Here is a 20,776-nt window from a genome sequence, read left to right as displayed (position 1 = left end):
CTGCCCGCCGCGTCCCCGGGGCTCGCGATCTTCCGTCTTCCGTACTAATGCGCATGCGCGGGCGGCCGCGCATGCGCATTTTCTCGTGAAAATGCGCATGCGCGGCCGCCCGCGCATGCGCATTAGTACGGAAGACGGAAGACGGAAGTAAGTGAGCCCCGGGGACGCGGCGGGCAGCGGCGGCAAGGTAAGTGCTTTTTAAATTATTTCCTTTCTTTCTTTCAAAGTATTTAGGGAGGGCGGGAGGGAGGCGGGTGGCGGCCAGCTACGCTCCGTCTGCGGAGTGCCGCCTGGCTCCGCCAGCTCCGCAAAATGCGGAGTAGGCGGCGCTACGCACACTCCGCAGACGGAGCGTAGCTGGCCGCCCACCCCTAAACAACACTGAGACTGGAAAGTTTGCAAAGGCCCTGTGTGCAACGATAGAAGTCTTTCTTTTACCTGATCAGAACGGAGATCAAGCCAAAGGTAACACGGCAAACAGATATGGACTGCAAGAGACGGTGGACCATCTTTGGAATGAGACAGAGTGGAAAGAATAACCAGGATACAGGACAGGCAAGACAGTGCGGGATAGACAAGAAAGCAAGGAGAAAAAACAAGATAAGGAATAATGAACACGGCTTCAGAAGTCAAGAACAGGAATATAGGGATCAAGAGCAGGCTGTACCCGACAGGCACTGGAACAAGCAATTCTCTGGAACTTGGATTCAGAAGAAGGAGTTCAAGTATACATTTAACAGTCACAGGAACAAGTAATGTCTTGTTGATACATGCAATAAGGACAGGAAAACAGAACACAGACAGGCCAGTAAATCAGAACAAAGAAACAAAGGGAACTGCTTCCAACTCCGCGAATTGAAGGTCAGTACACCGGCAGAGAAAACACAGAATTCAAACTATCAGGCTAGAAAGGATAGGCTGAAAGAAAGGTGGGCCCGATTCACAGAATGAACTTAAGACTCAATCCTAAACTTACTACTGTTTTGGTATTCACAGATTGCACTTACTACTTTTGGTATTCACAGAATGAACTTACTACTTTTTGCATTCACAGAATGCACTTACTACTTTTGGTATTCACAGAATGAACTTACTCATTTCGGTATTCACAGAAGTTAGGACTCCTAACTTTAGGACTCGTAAATGCCTTCTGTGAATACCGAAAGTCTTAAAATTAGGATTTTTCTCAATTTAGTAGTAGTAAAGTTAGGACTACTAACTTTAGGACGCCTAAATGCCTTCTGTGAATACCGAAAGTCTTAAAATTAGGATTTTTCTCAATTTAATAGTAGTAAAGTTAGGAGTCCTAACTTTACTACTACTAAATTGAGAAAAATCCAAATCCAAAAGTGGTAAATGCAATCTGTGAATGCCAAAAGTAGTGAATTCATTCTGTGAATACCAAAAGTAGTAAGTGCAATCTGTGAATACCAAAACAGTAGTAAGTTTAGGATTGAGTCTTAAGTTCATTCTGTGAATCGGGCCCGGTGAGACTAAGAACAAAGGAGCCCACATAAAGAACATTGGCTAGGGGCATCGAGAGGAATGCAGGACACTGCAAAAAGCAGTAGCAGGAATCAGGAACGCTTCTCAAGGTTTCAAGGATTCAGCAGTGCAGGCAACTGGGAAAGAATGCAGGAGCCTCCAGCAATGGCTGTTGAAGCCAAAAATCTGAATACAGAAGCCAGGCTTAAATACCTCCTCCCAGCTCACAGTCATACAGGGAGACTGGAATGCAGCACAGTTCAGGTGAAAGCAGTCAAAGTCCCTCCTCCAGCTCTCCATGACTAAAAGCGTGCCAGGAAACAACCAAAAGGCAGATCTAAAATCAGGAGTGGAGCAAGAATCGGATCCTGTTTCATAACACAACAGGAATTCATGCAGGGGAGCACAAGGGCCTGCTGGGAGTGGTAAGACAGAGTTCCAAGTATAATAAGATTCACCAAAAGTCTCCTCTCCAGCGCTCATAGGGCTGCATGGGTTTATCTAGTGGGGAGAGTTTGTGCCTAGAGGCGCAGTAAAAAGATTTACACCCAACACGTAGATAGTCAGCCCATAGCAATGTGAGGGAGAGCAAAAACTGAAGTAAGAATCAACATGGGATCTATAAAGGTGCTGGTTGGGAGAGCTGCAACACGTCGCTGCAGACTTTTGTCCCATCAAACATCACTTCCAATAAACGTGTGTAGGGGGGTCCCTCTCATAGCCGAGGGATTCCTCATACATTGGGGCAAGTTAAGCGATCTCAAGTTTACAAGCTGTAGGATCCCTGGAGCCCAAACTGTCTTCCTCGCCCCTTGCAGCCAGTGCATTCTCATTGCAAGAATACACAGCTAGCCTGTAGTGCTGAACTTTGGTTTATATTCCTGTCTTTGAGCTACATAAAAATGAAGGCCAATTTACAAAATGTTATGTATCTGCAAACTCTGTGTATAACATAGAATATACAAACCAGGAAACCATTCAAACAAAGTTATATTTATTCCTAACAGACGCTACGCTCCACAGGGTGTAAAGATATAAAACAAAGGATTTATTTTACAGAGCTGGCAACAGTGATGGCTCTTGTACTTTGAATCTGGGTGAAACAAATGGTTACTTCTTAGTCACAGAAATATTTTGTTTCTATATTCTTGCAAATTCATGCTTACATGACTGATACTGTTCTCAAAGCACCAGTTTTTCATGAGGGAACTCAGAATGTGGAAGAATTCTGTTGAACGTGGCCCATTTTGCATGGTTCCCTTTACATTTTTAACTTCTGTAGCTGAACCTGTTTTTGTTGGCTTTAGGACTCTGTGCACTTTTTCCTTGCTCACAGTTGTAAAGTGCTTGTGCTCTCTCCATAAATCATGGTAAATTGGCATTGTCCTGCTTGGTACATTTAAATTACATGTGAGTCCCTAGTACAAGGTACTAAGGGCCATATGTATCAAGATACCAATTAGCGATTCTGTAATAGCGATTTTTAAGAAATCGCTATTTCACAATCGCTAATCGGTATGTATCAAGAAAATCGCAATTTTTTGGCGATTTCTTGATATTCCTTAATTGCGAATTCGCAAATTGCAAATTCGCAATTAAGGAATACTTTCCCATTCATTTCTATAAGCCTCCTGGCCCATCGGAAGGAATGGGAATTTATTCTCAATTTGCGATTCGCAATTTGCGAATCGCAAATTGAGAATAATTTCAAGGGTGCAGGGGTGTCCAAAGGACACCCTGTTGCACCCCTGAAATAAGTATGGGTGCACATATGGTGCACATACATGCCCTAAGGGCATGTATGTGCGTCACATGGCACTTTGAAAAATGCTGAAATGTGCATTTTTCTAGAAATCGCAACTTACCACCAACTAGAAGTTGGTGGTAATTTGCGATTCCTTAAGGGCATTTTGGATTTTGTTTTTTGCTTAATACATTGCATTTAAGGAATCGCAAAATGTGCGATTCCTTAAATGCAATCGCAAAATAAGGAATCGCAAATTTTGCGATTCCTTATTTTGCACCCAAATTCTTTCATACAAACCATTTTGCGAAAATGAGTTCGCAAACGCCGAAATTCTGCGAATTTCGGCATTTGCGAACCCATTTGGCCTTGATACATATGGCTCTAAATGAATACAGGGTCTGTAAATTAAATGCTACTAAAGAGACTTCAGCACTCATTGTGCCCCACTGAAGTAGCCTTTTAAAATATGTCTCAGGCCTGCCATTTCAGCCTGTAGAGCAGTTGTAAACTGCTGTTTCGAACTGGCAAAATTAACTTTTTACCAGGCCTAAACATTCCTTTTAATACTTATAAGTCATCCCTAAGGTGGGCTCTATAGGCTCATAGCTGAATAACCTCAACATTTTGTTATCCCTTTCTTTGTTAGGATATCACCAAATGTTCTAAGAAAACTGTCTAAACACATACTCAAAGCAAATAGCACAAACTAATTGTGTTATTCAGTATTCTATTTTATGTCAAAAGATTTTTTATCATCATAAGGGAGCAGGTCATACACATACCAATATCTGGTGAAAAATGTGAGACAAGGTGAAATAAGGTGTATAACGTACATAAATCACAACAAATGCATTGAATACATACATAAATGACATTAACATTCAGGCACGGAGAAAAAACAAATATTTAATCTCACAGTGACCTAGAGATTTATCTGATCAACTTATAACGGTCAAAGTGGAATGTAGTGCTTCTAATTATGCGTCGACGTTTCGACCCATATAAATGTGTGCTACATAAAAGCATCAAACGCGTGTCTTCTTCAGGACAGAACAAGATAGGTAGTGTGTAGCCCTCTCGATGTGGTACCAAAGGAATCCAAATTGTAGACACTTCATGGCGTTCTTACGTAGCTCACAGGTATGGCAATCAATACTGGTCGAACACAACGTGCTTCTGTAATTACTTATGGCGTCTTGCGCTCTATGCCAACATAGAATAATGTAAAAGCAGAAGTTTTCAATTCCCACTGTCTCAATGCATCCGGGGGTTAGATGATAAATCACAGGGTTGGTGGGTTACCTCCAGTAGTAAAAGGTTCTGGCAGTTACTCAAAAGCAGGCGTTTCTGTTCCCATCTTGCATTAAATCAAGACACGCGTGAGTCCCGATAAATTTGTTCCCATGGGCTCTTTCATCGGCTCGCAGTCTGCCTCGCCATGAACGTGTCCTCTCCTAAGGAGAAAGCATCATTCCATGTTGGCAAAGAGCGCAAGACACCATAGGTAATTAGAGAAGCACGTTGTGCTCGCCCAGGATTGATTGCCATACCTGTGAGCTACGTAAGAGCTCCATGAAGTGTCCACAATTTGGATTCCTTTGGAACCACATGGGGAAGACTACACAGAAGACCCATGTTTGATGATTTTATGTAGCACAGACGTACATGGGTCGAAACGTCGACGTATAATTAGAAGCACTACATTCCACTAAGACCGTTATAAGTTGATCAGATAAATCTCTAGGTCACTGTGAGATTGAATATTTGTTTTTTCTCCATGCCGGAATGTTAATGTCATTTATGTATGTATCCAATACATTTGTTGTGATTTTTGTACGAGCCAAACACAGCACCGAAATCGCCCTCATCGCAGCAACAGACGACATCCGAACACTACTGGACAACGGAGAAACAGTGGCCCTCATTCTACTCGACCTCTCCGCCGCCTTCGACACTGTCTGCCACAGCACCCTCATACAACGCCTCAGCAACATCGGCATAAAAGGAAAAGCCTTGGACTGGATCATCTCGTTCCTTGCCGGCAGAACTCAGAGAGTCCGACTTCCCCCATTCAAATCAGAGGCCACCGAAGTCATCTGCGGTGTACCACAAGGATCATCACTCAGTCTCACCCTCTTCAACGTTTACATGAGTCCACTCGCTTCCATCGCGCGTCAACACAACCTTAACATCATCTCCTACGCTGATGACACCCAGCTGATCCTTTCCCTCACCAAAGACCCCAACACCGCCAAAACCAACCTTCACGAAGACATGAAAGAAGTAGCCGTATGGATGAAAAACAGCCGCCTAAAACTTAACTCCGACAAAACGGAGGTGCTCATCCTAGGATCATCGCTCTCTGCCTGGGACGACTCATGGTGGCCTTCGGATCTGGGTTCAGCTCCCATACCCACGGACCATGTACGTAACCTAGGCTTCATCCTAGACTCCTCCCTCCCGATGACCAGACAAGTCAACGCCGTCTCATCCTCCTGCTTCAACGTACTTCGTATGCTCAAAAACATCTTCCATTAGATCCCCACCGAGACAAGAAAGACCGTCACCCACGCACTGGTCACGAGTCGACTAGACTATGGAAACACCCTCTACGCCGGAATCACAGCCAAATTACAGAAAAAACTCCAACGCATCCAAAACGCATCGGCAAGACTCATTTCGGACATCCCTCGCCAAGATCACATTACCAGACACCTGAAAGACCTCCACTGGCTTCCCGTCAACAAGAGAATAACATTCCGTCTCCTCACCCACGCGCACAAGGCCCTCTACGAACTAGGGCCCGAATGCCTCAACACTCGGCTATCCTTCTACACACCCACCCGCCAACTAAGATCCTCCAAGCAAGGCCTCGCCGCAGTTCCGCGTATCCAAAGATCCACCATGGGAGGTAGATCCTTCTCCTACTTGGCGGCCAAAACCTGAAACTCACTCCCCACTCACCTCCGCCTCACACAGAACCACATCTCCTTCAGAAAAGAACTCAAAACCTGGCTATTCGATAAATTATGAACCCCCTCCCCAAGCGCCTTGAGACCCTCTGGGTGAGTAGTGCGCTATATAAATCCTTGAACTTGAACCTTATTTCATTCTGTCTCACATTTTTCACCAGATATTTGTGTATGTATGACCTGCTCCCTTACGATGCTAAAAAATCTTTTGACCTAAAATAAACTATTGAATAACACAATTAGTTTGTTCTATTTGCTTTGAATATGTGTTTAGACAGTTTTCTTAGAACATTTGGTGATATCCTAACGAAGAAAGGGATAACAACATTTTGAAGTTATTCTGCTTTAAAAGTATTTTGTGGCAGAACCACTGTTCATTTTATGTAATTGTTCCCAGGTTCTGCACTATACTGGGTATCCCCATTGATTTATACTGACTATAGGCTTATAGGGCAGGGTGTGATGTATTTAGTAAGTATGACATGTGTACTTAAGTTTTATAGGTCCTTACAGGGAAAAACTCCTAAAGTTGTTTTTCACTGTTGTAACGTGCATATCTCCCATTGACTAACACTGGGTTACCTTATTACATTTAATAAGTGCTAATTTTGTATTGGGAGTAGATAAAGATATGCTGTTTCCACTCCAATTAATTGTAATTTAAAATACTCTTTAATGGTAAAGTCAGGTTTAAAGTTACAATTCTGAATACGCCACTTTTAGAAAGTTGGCATTATCTTGTCCAAACCATTTATATCATGGGTCACAAGACTGTGAATGGCTCTGATTTTAGGGTTTGTGCATTGCTTCCAGACAGTAACACAAACGGACTTGGTGGTGGGCCGGATGGACCATCCTGGAAGGATGATTGGGGAGGGGCCAGCCCCACATGCACTTTAAAGAGCGTTGCTTCCTGCCCACACAAATGAATCTGACACCAGGCCTGCCCTGCCTTTATCCCCTCCCGACAGTTTGAAGCCTGGACAGGGGAAGAACGTTTCAGAACCAGTTTTGGGGATAGAAGAGTGAGCCCACCCCCACCACATTGAAAACATCATATATGAACGGGCTGCACACCTCTGCTTTTGACAACTATCTCCAAATTTTTCAACTCCAAACATTTCGACCGTTGCGTGCTCATTGGCGTCGTGCCATGCCCACACTGCACGTGTAAAACTTAACAACAACAAATTTAGGTGCAACTTTCTGCCCCTAGCCTTTGGCACAGCATTTTCATTTGCGTTTGCATCATTTTCTTTTCACCATGTAACTTTCACCACAATTTTTTAACAACATTTTTTGCGACCTTCTTTTTGCTTAAATTTTAATCCTTTCATGTTTGTAAACATTCTCATCCTCATGCAAGGAACCGCCATTTTCCAGGTTTCTAGTGCTCATGTTTGGCCATCCGAGCCTTCCATCAAGAACACGACTAAAGCCATATTCATCAATAGCAGTTTATTTAATATCCAATGCATTTCGGGCCTCTGGGGCCCTTCATCAGGGAAAACTGAAAATGACAATTAAACACGCTTTTATTATACATCCGCCATTACGTGCACACATGAAACAGCTGATTAAAAAAGTTTAACTTTTGTAAATCGCACCAACCCTTTAAAAAATAATTGTAAATGCATGCTATATCAAGACCTCCCCTTTATATCCCGCCCGTACTACAGTTCATCTCTCGAGAAAAAACAATCATGTCTTCCTGACACGCAATGATTAATGACCATACAATAACCCCCACTGCTTGAAAGTTCTCATTCACTTTTTAACAAAAAAGTTTCGTGATTATTTTACTTGTAGCTCCTGTTTCTCATAAACACGATACTCTCTTCCTTCCACCCCAAAAACATGATCTGTTGTCTTTCATCAAAAAAGCCCATCTCCCACTTTTTAAATTTCGTGTGAGTTTAACGTACCTGCTAACAAACGATCAACCTCACTCCTTCCAAACAAACATCTCTCTTTCCATTTCCGACATCATGTCTTTTAACCATTTACTTACGCCCCTCCTATCAAGCAGCCCTTCCCCCTCCACCTGTGCACTAATTCTTCCCTGAGAGACTCAACTTCCCGTGATGCATTTAAAATAACTTATGGTAGAAATACAAATTGGTTGCGTGGCGATTTTTCAAGTCCAAATACTTTTAAATAATTAACGGTATGTAAAGCATGTGCTCAGTCCAAAGTTCATCGCAGCGACTGCCACGTTCTTCTGACCCATGAAAATAAACTTGCCGTGTGAATTTCGATGTTCCGCCTTGCATGTGGGGAAAACAACATTTCTTTGTGCATAGTCCTTTTATTGCTCAATATTTATTGGGTGCTAACCCTGAAGGGGCATTACGTTGAAAACATCATATATGAACGGGCTGCACACCTCTGCTTTTGACAACTATCTCCAAATTTTTCAACTCCAAACATTTCGACCGTTGCGTGCTCATTGGCGTCGTGCCATGCCCACACTGCACGTGTAAAACTTAACAACAACAAATTTAGGTGCAACTTTCTGCCCCTAGCCTTTGGCACAGCATTTTCATTTGCGTTTGCATCATTTTCTTTTCACCATGTAACTTTCACCACAATTTTTTAACAACATTTTTTGCGACCTTCTTTTTGCTTAAATTTTAATCCTTTCATGTTTGTAAACATTCTCATCCTCATGCAAGGAACCGCCATTTTCCAGGTTTCTAGTGCTCATGTTTGGCCATCCGAGCCTTCCATCAAGAACACGACTAAAGCCATATTCATCAATAGCAGTTTATTTAATATCCAATGCATTTCGGGCCTCTGGGGCCCTTCATCAGGGAAAACTGAAAATGACAATTAAACACGCTTTTATTATACATCCGCCATTACGTGCACACATGAAACAGCTGATTAAAAAAGTTTAACTTTTGTAAATCGCACCAACCCTTTAAAAAATAATTGTAAATGCATGCTATATCAAGACCTCCCCTTTATATCCCGCCCGTACTACAGTTCATCTCTCGAGAAAAAACAATCATGTCTTCCTGACACGCAATGATTAATGACCATACAATAACCCCCACTGCTTGAAAGTTCTCATTCACTTTTTAACAAAAAAGTTTCGTGATTATTTTACTTGTAGCTCCTGTTTCTCATAAACACGATACTCTCTTCCTTCCACCCCAAAAACATGATCTGTTGTCTTTCATCAAAAAAGCCCATCTCCCACTTTTTAAATTTCGTGTGAGTTTAACGTACCTGCTAACAAACGATCAACCTCACTCCTTCCAAACAAACATCTCTCTTTCCATTTCCGACATCATGTCTTTTAACCATTTACTTACGCCCCTCCTATCAAGCAGCCCTTCCCCCTCCACCTGTGCACTAATTCTTCCCTGAGAGACTCAACTTCCCGTGATGCATTTAAAATAACTTATGGTAGAAATACAAATTGGTTGCGTGGCGATTTTTCAAGTCCAAATACTTTTAAATAATTAACGGTATGTAAAGCATGTGCTCAGTCCAAAGTTCATCGCAGCGACTGCCACGTTCTTCTGACCCATGAAAATAAACTTGCCGTGTGAATTTCGATGTTCCGCCTTGCATGTGGGGAAAACAACATTTCTTTGTGCATAGTCCTTTTATTGCTCAATATTTATTGGGTGCTAACCCTGAAGGGGCATTACGTTGAAAACATCATATATGAACGGGCTGCACACCTCTGCTTTTGACAACTATCTCCAAATTTTTCAACTCCAAACATTTCGACCGTTGCGTGCTCATTGGCGTCGTGCCATGCCCACACTGCACGTGTAAAACTTAACAACAACAAATTTAGGTGCAACTTTCTGCCCCTAGCCTTTGGCACAGCATTTTCATTTGCGTTTGCATCATTTTCTTTTCACCATGTAACTTTCACCACAATTTTTTAACAACATTTTTTGCGACCTTCTTTTTGCTTAAATTTTAATCCTTTCATGTTTGTAAACATTCTCATCCTCATGCAAGGAACCGCCATTTTCCAGGTTTCTAGTGCTCATGTTTGGCCATCCGAGCCTTCCATCAAGAACACGACTAAAGCCATATTCATCAATAGCAGTTTATTTAATATCCAATGCATTTCGGGCCTCTGGGGCCCTTCATCAGGGAAAACTGAAAATGACAATTAAACACGCTTTTATTATACATCCGCCATTACGTGCACACATTTATATCATGGGTCACAAGACTGTGAATGGCTCTGATTTTAGGGTTTGTGCATTGCTTCCAGACAGTAACACAAACGGACTTGGTGGTGGGCCGGATGGACCATCCTGGAAGGATGATTGGGGAGGGGCCAGCCCCACATGCACTTTAAAGAGCGTTGCTTCCTGCCCACACAAATGAATCTGACACCAGGCCTGCCCTGCCTTTATCCCCTCCCGACAGTTTGAAGCCTGGACAGGGGAAGAACGTTTCAGAACCAGTTTTGGGGATAGAAGAGTGAGCCCACCCCCACCACACACACACACAAAGGCTGGCACGAGATGTAAATATTAGACTCCCAGAACCACTCTTTAGAATACTCCTGGACCTGTGGAGGTTGCAGATAAAGGACTGCCCTGGTGCTTGAGGGACTGCCTTGCTGTCCGAGAAAGAATATTGGACCTGCCTGCCTTCATCTCAGGCTAACCAGAGTGACTATGAGAGTCAGTTGGCTGACCTCCTGTGTGGGCAACAGGGACACAACTTGCTTCAGAGGCCTACCTGCAACTGTCTAGCTGACCTGCTGCAACTGGACCCACCTGGAACTAGAGCTGGACATGCCCGATCCCTGCAGGACTCTCCTCGAGTGTTTTACTGATCCCCACGAGGTGCCTTCCCAGGTCCGGCACCCTTAGCTCGCATCAAGTGGAAATCCCGAAGTATGGGCTCCTCGGGACTGCAAACGGCCCAATCACACCAAATCTCTGCCATATGTGATGTCTGTGAACGTGAAGCTCGGTGCTGACAATGACAGTTTGCAGTGACCAGCAACTGTTACAGCAACGACAGCCAATGATGATCGCCAACGTGAGCCTAAGCAACGACCGCCCATGTCGCTTGACGGGCTCTTCGAGCTACATAGACAACCATCTGCAATGCCCAACCTGCTCTTTGTGCTACAGTGATGACCACCCTTTACACTCAGCCTCCTCCTCGCGACCTCCTCCAATGCAAACGGAACTCTTCACACCTGACTGAGAAAGTAACTTTTCAGTGGGAGTAACCTTGTCCCTGCATCAGACCTATTTTCCCGCCTTTGGCCGGAACTTGTAACTTTCCCCAAGTTTAGCGTGACAAGATGACAGTGAGTGGCACACTGTGCTTTTAGGCACTGTTTCACTAAAATCTTTAAAATTACATGCCCCCAGTTCTACTAATTGTTTTTGTGCCACTCTGATATCTTTCTTATTTATTAACATTTACTAAATTTTTCTAAATTGGTTTGGGATTTTTCTTGTGTTGTGTTTTCACTTTATTATTGTTTGTGGGCTGCATAAATACTTTACACATTACCTCTAAGTTAAGCCTAACTGCTTTTGTGCTAGGCTACCAGAGGGTTACGCACAGTTTAGTGTCTTTTGTGGTTCACCCTGACAAATTCATCTGTACTTGATTATATTTCTGTTTCTAGTCAATAATACTATAACCATGTGTGCAAGTTTCGAGAGCACCCCAGTCTGATGGTTGACCATGCAATGTTGATCTGCACCCTCTCCATGATTACGCCCAGGTTAATCCAAATAAAAACAATTGACGAACAGGAGGAAGTAAGTGGTCTACGTAGAATAACATTGTCAAATGAGATGCCTGCACAAAAGACAGTGGAACTCAAGAAAATTCTTCAATCATGGGCAAATAACTGGGCATCAACCCCGCAGCAATGGTCAAACCATATTAAACCAATTTTCAAGAAAACTGGGTCCCAGTAACCTCGATAGGGTTCAGCCTTTCAAATCTTCATCTGAACTTAGAACTCTCAAGCAAAACATGAATGGCCTTCTGAGAAGAGACTATCGCTCACAAATCTATGCCATCCGAAATGCAAGGAAAGCCTATAGATCCAAGATCTGGGAAATTCACAGACAAATTGAGGAAAAACTGTGGACGGAACTTTTAAGCCACAAAATGTAAGAATCCAAATAATTTTTGGCAGCTTGTGCAGAAACAGTGAAATGGAAATGCCCAGCTCTTGACACACAGGATATCTGCAGCAAGATGGGCTTACTGTGTAACAAACCTGTATGTCATAAGGGATTAAAGAGAGCTCGTGGAGCCCTCGGGGGCAATAGGTAGTGATCAATGTATGGAAATTCTGAATGAATGTATCGGTAACCGCTATAATGTAAACAGAACAAGTTTACTAATTGCTTCATTTTGCTCGACTGGTGTCCCCAGACCAAGCGGTGTGCCAGCCAATATATTTAAAACAGCAAAAAAAGAATGGGCAACTCTATTAAGTCCGCTGACTAACCATCGTATTTTGACAAATCATGTCCCAGACAGCTGGAGAGGTTCAATATTAACCGCTTCAGCGTGGCGCGAATTTTTGCGCTGGGCTGAAAATTCTAAAACAGGCGTGGTCGTGACGGAACGGTTCCGTCACCAGCACAGCCCAACCGACGCTCGTGAAGGAACCGTTCCATCACGAGCATCGAAGCATCGAAGGGGTTAAACTCTATACATGAAAAAGGCCCAATAAATCCGCCGGCCGACATTAGACTGATTGCACTTCTTGATGTGGACGGCAAGTGTTTTCCCAAAGTTATAAACTTGCAACTAGAAAATTGGGCCACATTGAGAGCACTAATTCCCATCACACAATCAGGGTTTAGACATGGGAATGGCACTGAGGAAAATGTGGTTATTCTTTCCTTATTGATTGAAGCCTCAACAAAGAAAAAGGCTTCACCGCTCTATGCAGCATTTATCGATTTCACCACCGCATTCAATAGTGTGGACAGAGCTAGGGTCTGGCAGAAGCTTCATAATTGTCAGTCAGTCAAATAAGCTTTATTATCGGCCATACGGCCATAAAAGCAGTACAAGGATTTAAAAAAAAGCAATTTTCAAGGTATTCCATGACCGACAGAGATATAAGGCAACATTACATGAATGAGATATCACAATTAAGTCTATAATGGTTAAAATATGAAGTTAAAACAATCAGATAAAATGCCATAAAATCAATTAAAAAACCGACAAACAGTACAATTAGATAATCAGGTAAGTACAATGTTGTAGGCTAGGACTGTGACCATCAGATTAGGACCAATAGTCATCCCACATTTCAGGTCTGTGAGGGAGAGACCGCTGCCACGCATCTCCCTATTTCCATTGATTTAATCTTTGCACTTCTAGTACACCACATAGAAAATAGGAACCTGGATGTGACGAATGCCATTAAAAAGGATGGATCGTATTTTAGAAATCTGTACACCTCCAGATAATTCCTAAGGCCCAAGTTCTTACATAATTGAACAATCCATTTAACTCTGGCCTTTTTATATAAAGGGTAGAATAGTAAGACATGCAAGTCAGACTCTACACTAGCGTCGCACCCTGGACAACCCTGAGCAGGGGTAAGTGCACCTATCCACTTGTTAGTGTAGGCCCTAACTGGGAGTGTTCCATATCTAAATTGCAGATATCATATCTTAGTCAGAAGAGGCTGTATATGGTCCAAGAACTGCTCAAAGTGATTATCGGACTTTACCTCCAAGAATCTAGAACTCAATACACCTAGAGTACTATTTCGTGATAGGCTAGCCAAGCGATAATCCTTCAGGGCAGAATAATTGGGATATCCCTACCATTCTTCTAAGAAAGAGCTATTATGAGCCTATATGTAAAGACCTGGGTTAAAGTTAAAGTTACGTTCAATAAAGTAACATCAAAAAAGACTTTGACAAAGCAAGGGCTAAAGCTGGGGTGCATTTTGGCACCCCTGCTGTCCAACCTATATTTGGGAGATAAATAGTGCCCTAGGCAAATTATGAGCATGTCTGTCCTAGTTAGGAGGTGACCCTCTCCAATGTTTACAGTATACAGACAACACAATCATATTCGACCATACAGCTGTCAGTATGCAACGATCCCTGGATGCACTGGCCATTTATTAAAATAAAAATAATACCTCGATTAATTCCTCAAAATCGGGGAACAGCGTTTACAATGCAACTTTTACCACGCACTACCTTAACCACGCAACTTTTGCAACGCATGTCGTTACAACGACTTGCGCTGGGGGGCGCTGTAGTATAGGGACTGGTTTAATTTACTATCCAAAACCTTCCCTACTATCCACTGGGACTGGAGTTGGAATAGTAAATTAAACTATTCACTATCCAGCGTCCCCCAACGCAAGTCGTTGTAACGACTTGCGTTGTAAAAGTTGCTTGGTAAAGGCATGCGTTGTAAAAGCATGCGTAGTAACGACATACATCCCTAAAAATCTAAAATGATAGTTTGCGGAAATAAAATCATCAACAAGGCCAGATTTTACTTAGACCAGGTGAAATTAGAGCAAGTGTCAAGCAGGAAGTGCCTGGGAATTCATTTGAACTAGTGCAGCATAACCAAGCACAGCTCTTCGCATTGAAAAGAGTGTCTATGTTCTTTAACATCAGTTAAAAAAAATTGTTAAAAAATCTGGGAGGACCGGAGTTAAAAGCAATGTGCTGTGTCATTGATGCCAAGCTTTTGCCAACATTGACATATGGCACGCTGGTATTTAAGGACCGTCTAGCCGCTTGGCTGGACGACACTCAATGCTGGTTCTACAGAAGATTATTCCAGCTGCCAGACCCCACTCCCATGCGCGGCCGGCACAGGTAAGAGCAGTGGAGCGTGCGGGGGTGGGCGGAGTTCGGGGGAGTTGACAGACGATGGGATAGGTAAAATAAAAGAAATTTAAAACCACTTATCTTGTGCTTGCCGCATAACCTACTCCGCAATGCCACAAGCACAATGTAAGTGGTTTGATTATTTTTTTAATTTCATTTTACCTATCCTGTCGACTCCCTCCCCCACCCCGCCCCACCTCACCACTCTTTAACTGTGCCGGCCACGCCTGGCCACTCCATCATCTCAAAATCAACTTGAGTTCAGCCTATACAAGCAATCGATTATGGCAAAAGCTATGTTTCCAGGCCATTATGCAAACTTAAAGGCAGTCTCTGAGCGGCCCGCGTTATATGCCTGGTGAAATTGACTGAAGCCCGCGGTATACGCTCCCGCCCTCGATCCCTTTCCTAATTGAACTCGGGCCGCACGCAACTTCTGCTGCTTGACAGGAACTACAACCCTCACGAACCACACCAGCTCCCGGAGCTTGGACGCGCAACATAAGTATTTCTGGACCCACGCTTGTGCACACAACGCACGCAGATCCCCCCTTCTGTCTGCATTTCAACTGTCTTCACACACAGATTTGACGGTCTGGTCCTGATGAGAATCGGACAAAGGGTCCGATTCGAAACGCGTCGACCTTATTAACGCTTTTCATCTCTTGTTCGCACTTGGGTCTAAATAGTTGTTTTTCTGTATTTTGATATAATTGTTTGATATTGAGTATTCGAAGTAATAATCAGTGGTTTGTTCCTTATTCATGTGATTTGTTTTGCACTTTATTATCGACCCATCTTCATCCCCTTTTTGTTGTCTTGTGCTACATGTTTTTTTATGTTTTGTGGATTTGAAGGAGTGTGAGTACGAATGAAGAACGGATGTTTTTTTTGACTGAGATGTGTCTATTTATTGTCTAACGTCCAGAAAGTGTGTTTGGTTCCTTGTAAATGTCGTTCTGGTTCCCTTTTTCACACATATATATATAAGACAAGTTTTGTAATTGTTTGGTCGTGTTGTCCAAAAGTATTTTTTTACCAAATTCAAATAAATAATGATGGATTGATTCCATTTTTCGGCTGATAATTGAATACTTGTCGGCTTTGGAGACAATTGTGATTCTTAAATGAGACTCAGTACTAGCACCCTTTTTGTTTATTCTACTTTCAGACTCTGCTTTACTGCAGGTGAGTCTAAGCCCTTCTTTGTTGTATCTAACTTATAAAGGGCATTTAGTGGGAAAATTATGAAAAATTGCCTAAAACCCCTGAAATCCATCAAATTAGGTGTGAATCAAATTAGTGCTGTGCAGGATTCATTTCCTGGATCAGTGGTTCTTAACCATTTGAATCCCGTGGACCCCCATTTAATCATAACAGGAACCTGGGGACCCTCTGAATCATTATTGCCTAAGCATTTTTGATGATATGAACCTCAAAACAACGCCCTAAAAATACAGAAACAGGCATTCATCAAACAAATACACAAATGCTGAGATATTTTATTTATTTCAAAAACAAATATATATAGATATATATAATTTTAAGGGAAGGTTGGATGTATTCTAAATTGAATTAAGGCCACTCATTGTCCATGCTATATTCTTTTTGATGCACTTGCATTGATCCCACAAATTAATATGTTACTACTTAAAGTGTAGCATATCATTCAAATTCCTTCACTTCTACACAATGTTTAAAGGTGTTCAGCTTTACATTTCGCTTCTATAATTTATATATTCTTAATATTATTTAATTTTCTAAGCAGTCACAGACACCCTGAGTAGGCTTCGTGGACTCCCAGTGGCCCCTGGACCTCAGGTTAAGAAACACTGTCCAAGATTGTTGTGTTGCTGCTTTTCCTTCATCCTGGAGTTATAAGAATTTGTGATCCTACCACAGTGCACCTCCTTGAGAGAGCTAGAAAAATGCTGCATGGAACCCCACATTAGTCGTTCAGCTCCTATTTTGTTTGTGGGTTTGAATGCACTTTTTGCGAGGAATGCTTTAAACAGAGGCTCCCGGAACAGGAAAAAAAGTGCTAGGTGGAAACAGTGTCCCGTGGCCCATTCATCTTGCCCTCGCTTTCTAATACATGGACCGAGGGTTTTCTCCCAGACTAGAGCGCTATTAATATTAACCTGCCAAAATATTATGGGCAAAATATTACAAATAGGTAAGTATAGTTCTACTATTCCTAACTGCCTTGACTACATATACATTTTCAAGGTTCATAGATTTGTTTTTAAGAATAGTAATCTGCACTTACCTAAGTTTGATTACCTTCTTTACATTTAAGGAGTCAATATTTCAGCCACTATATTTTGGTAGGTTGATATTTTTGTAGTCAATATTCTGACGTACAACTGTTTGAAAGTCAGGCCTGGGTCCCACTGCGACGGGAAACAACACTTACACACAACTTTTACAACGCACTACCTTTACAATGAAACTTTTACAACGCAACATCCATTACAAAGCATACCATTACAACGCAACCATTACAACGCATGTCACTACAAGGCATACCACTACAATGCATGTCATTACAACGCAGTCATTACAACGCATACCATTACAACGCATACCTACACTATCCAACACTTACCCTACTGTTGCACCCCCTGGAGTTAGAATAGTAATTTTAACCCCTACACTATCTAATACTTATCATACATGCAATGTAATGGTATGCGTTGTAATGTTATGCGTTGTAAATGTAGTATGCGTTGTAGTGGAATGCGTTGTAAAGGTAGTTTCAAAGAACTAGTTGTAATGGCATGCATTGTAATGGAATGCGTTGTAATGGATGTTGCGGTGTAAAAAATGCGTTGTAAAGGTATGCGTTGTAAAAGTATGCGTTGTAACGACATACATCCCACTGCGACATCACACCACACCGTTTGCAGGAGTAAAATCTAAATATTCAACAGGGGTATCCTCCTCGATGAGAAACAAACGAGAGCCCTTTTTCCTGGAAAAGCAAAGAACTTCAAAAGGCAAGTCAGCCTCTTTCTTTGCCTCATGTTCCTCCATCATCTAATTGAGAGACCTCAGCAAAGATGCCCCTCAGAGCCAGTGTCCTATAGCCAGGGGCATAGCTTGGTCAGTAAGACTGGGGGGTGTGAGCTTCAGATTTCCTGACAATTACGCTTGCATAGAATGTTAATTATTATATGAGAAGTAGTGCATGAGGGGGGGGGGGGGTTAAAGGGCCAAAGGAAAGGGAAAGGAGTGCAAATTGCAAGGGGTACTTAAAACATGGTATTTTGTAAAATACGCATGTTTTAAGACCTTCAAAACAGATGATTGTGGATGTGTTTATGTCTGAGTGATTATTTAAAAATCCCAGGTGAAAACTGACAGACACCTTACAATACCCGACTGAAAGCTCCTGTACCCAACTATTTAATACATTATACATTTATTAAGAGGATATAACACCCAAATCCCCTCTCCTAAATCTACCCCCCAGCCTATAGTCCAGCTCTCTCACTGGTGTGTAGAGGTATCAAAACCTGAAGAGCCACTATGTGGTAGAATACGTAAGGTGTGCGTGGCCTGGGACACTCCTCTATTACTGTACCAGGCATCTATCTGTATTTGTTTTTGTTTCATTCCTTTCCCTATATGTCCCAACCATGCCCTATTAAGCATACCTTCTAGTTTCCATGTCCCTCCCCTGTGGCCGTGCTCGAATCAATGCACTGAGCCGTAGCCCATGATTGGACAAGATGACAATAGATTTACCATCCGACCAATCAAGCACAGCCCCAGGGCAGAGACTTCCATTCTGGAAACTATTGATTGACCCGGCACTGGGTGGTTGCTCCCAGAGAAACAGAAACAGCGCATAGATGGTCTTTGTCTCTATAGGCCACAAGCGGTGTTATCGTTCTGCGCACCAAGCAACGCCAAACGGAAATGATCTGTGGGTCGGTTTAGAAGCCAGTCTGGATAACAATAACAGAAGTGGCGACTGTGGCTTACAATGGATGAGTCTAAGATCTCACTTGAAATCCACAGGGCTGAGGTTGCATGATTTTGAGTACAAACAATTCTGTCTCCTACAAAATAACCAGTGGTGGCTGGCTTGTACCGAGGGTGGTGAGGCGGGGGCACAAAATAAATGAACAAAATAGACTTACCTAACTTGTAGCGCTAGGTCCTACTCCTTGGGGTGTCCTCTGGAAGCTCCGGTAGCAAGAAACTGCACTACCCAATCACTACCCAATTCTCTCACAGCATGAGAGCAGCACCAGGATTGGATAGAGAGGGCTCAATCAGCACTCCTAAGAGCACTGGAGGCCTGCACTTTCTCTAACCGAACTGACTAAGACAGCTAGGTTAGAGAACTTTAAAATGTGCATGTCTGGCTGGCCGTCACAAGATGGCCGGCTGACGAGACGTGCACATTTTAACCCCTTCACTGCGGCGGCTATTCTGCCGCAGTGCTAAGGGGGCGGGGCGGAAATGCGGCGGGCGCATGCTGGTGACAGAACCGCTCCGTCACCAGCGTCGGTTGCGCTGTGCTTATGACGGAGCAGTTCCGTCATGGCCCCGCCCGCTCAATAGAACGCTCAGCGCAGGCGGGAATTCGCGCCGCGCATGAGCGGCGGGCGGGCCATGACGGAACCGCTCCGTCATCAGTACAGCGCCATCGCGGCTGATGACGGAGCGGTTCCGTCATCAGCAGGGGAGGGGTTAAAGTGCACAGTCCCGGCTGCTGCCACTCGGCAGCAATGGCCCCATCCCATCTCAACACTTAGTTCAGGGCGGATTGCTGAAAAATAACATGGTAATAAATGAACTAGTTACCATTTTATTTCTCAGCTCCGGGATTCGAGGGGCAAGGAAGGATTGCACTTCTGCCGCCTGTGTTGTACCTGGTCTGTGTATGTAAGGGAAGTGTGTGCTGCTGCTGCTGATGTGCCTACTCTGTGAGGGAAGTTTACCCTGCTGCTGTGCATAGCCAGCACTGCTGCTGCTACTGCCGGCAATGCTGTGCCTCATTTACGTGTGAACGAATCTTGCATTGCTGTTGCCTGTAATTTACCAGTTGCAGTGTGTGAGGGAAGCTTGCACTGCTGATGCATGTGAGGCATTGGCTCTGTGTATGAGGGGGGTTTGCACTTCTGCTGCTTGTGTACACTTGTTCTGTGTGTGCCTTCTGGAAACTGAGGCAGCCTGTACCTTTTTGTATCTAACTTAGGAAAGCTTGCATTGCTGCTGTCTGTGCTGTGCCTTTTGGTCTCTCTTATTTCCGTTTTTCTCTCTCTACTTAAAGCTTGTGTTGCTGCTTTTTCTCTCTGTTTTCTGTCTGTCTCTCTCTTCTCTCTTACTGAAGCTTGCACTGCTGCTGCCTGGGCTGAACCCGCTTTGTCTCTCTGTTTTCTGTAAGTTTCTCTCTGACTGAAGTTTGCCCTACTGCTGCCTATGTTGTACCTGTTTTTTTCTCTATTTTCTGTGCAGGGGTGTAGCGTGTGACACCCCCGAAACAAATGCATTATTGGCTTGGTAGTTGGTTCTAGTGGCCCTTAGTTGGGTTTGCTATGTGTGTGTGTTGGTTTTTCTTGACATCCTGATTTCACTAAGATGTTTTAACTTGTTCATTTTTTGGATCAGGAACATCAAACATGACCGCTGGCCTTCAAACTTTTTCAGTTTTAAATGTTTTTCAAAAACATAGTCCATGGTGGGAGTTGTTTCTTTAAAAATAAAAAAATGAC

General features: G+C 43.1%; 1 protein-coding gene and 1 long non-coding RNA gene across 4 annotated transcripts in view; one reads left to right on the top strand and one right to left on the bottom strand.

Moving 5' to 3' along the window:
* The window catches only part of REM1 (RRAD and GEM like GTPase 1), a 62,790-nt gene that overhangs the window by 22,193 nt on the left and 19,821 nt on the right, over positions 1 to 20,776 (top strand). The gene's annotated exons all lie outside the window — the stretch shown is intronic.
* On the bottom strand, positions 7,273 to 10,329 carry LOC147706264 (uncharacterized). The gene is made up of 3 exons (XR_015297627.1): positions 9,439 to 10,329; positions 8,130 to 9,023; positions 7,273 to 7,714 (listed from the first exon to the last, which is right to left on the bottom strand). It is a non-coding gene; the product is annotated as an uncharacterized LOC147706264 (long non-coding RNA).

Source organism: Lissotriton vulgaris, chromosome 7, assembly GCF_964263255.1.
Source record: "Lissotriton vulgaris chromosome 7, aLisVul1.2, whole genome shotgun sequence".
Classification (NCBI taxonomy): domain Eukaryota; kingdom Metazoa; phylum Chordata; class Amphibia; order Caudata; family Salamandridae; genus Lissotriton; species Lissotriton vulgaris.
Note: the sequence above shows the minus strand (reverse complement) of the source record. Positions and strands in the feature narration are given on the sequence as shown.